Here is a 958-nt window from a genome sequence, read left to right as displayed (position 1 = left end):
TACATCAAATTCTGTAGGCGTACCAGTATACGGTCTGTCTCTTATACACATCTAGATGTGTATAAGAGACAGATTTCATATTTTGTTGTAGCACAGAATTTTCTATAATTTAGTTTTAATTTTTTTTTTAATATTTTGTTATATATATGTTTTTATTGTTTGTTTTTTTGTTTCATAAATTAGCTTATTTTGATTTTTTTTGGTTTGCATTAGTTTATATATAAAACTCGAACTGAGCGTAGTAAAAGCTTTTTCTTTTAATAAGTTGTTTTTGTAACAAATTTGTTTGTAAAACATTACACTCATATAATTTTTTGTAAAGACTGTGTTTCCGGCAAAATAACTGTATTTTGCATTCTTTTGGTTTCAAATTAAGAGTAAAATTACTTCTTTTATATTTGGTGTATTTTTCTTTTCAATACCATATGCGATTTTAATAATATTTCATTTATCGATTATTAATCGTCTCTTTACATTAATTACGTTAAGCATAAATAGAATAGTTGATACACACGAATACATAGCTTTAGAAGTCAAGAGTAAAGTTTAGAGCGAGCAGAGGAAACTACTATGAGCCTACATATAGTATAATATATGGCCATTTGGATTACAGCGTTGCATTTTCGTACTGGCTTCGTACAGTTTACTGCATGTTTGTGGTGTAAGAAACTACTTCTTCAAATAGTTATACTAGTTACATATTTATTTAGAGCCTTTAAGCAATTTAAGTGAGTTAATAGTTTATGGCATAATACGGGATTACGTATGTAAATACAACTCTGCACTTAGAGCTTAACTTATTTTTTCTATGTGTATGCGACTTTTTTTGTAAAATGGGGTGAGTATATGCGTTTATATAGATCTAAGTAAGTTTTAGGTATGGGCATTCGTATGTATTTTTATTTTTAATTATTGTAAATTCTAAATTTTTGTAATTAAAAAAAATGTATGTGGTAAA

The sequence above is a fragment of the Bactrocera latifrons genome, unplaced genomic scaffold (genome assembly GCF_001853355.1).
Source record: "Bactrocera latifrons isolate USDA-ARS-PBARC rearing strain unplaced genomic scaffold, ASM185335v1 scaffold_57, whole genome shotgun sequence".
Taxonomy (NCBI): domain Eukaryota; kingdom Metazoa; phylum Arthropoda; class Insecta; order Diptera; family Tephritidae; genus Bactrocera; species Bactrocera latifrons.
Note: the sequence above shows the minus strand (reverse complement) of the source record.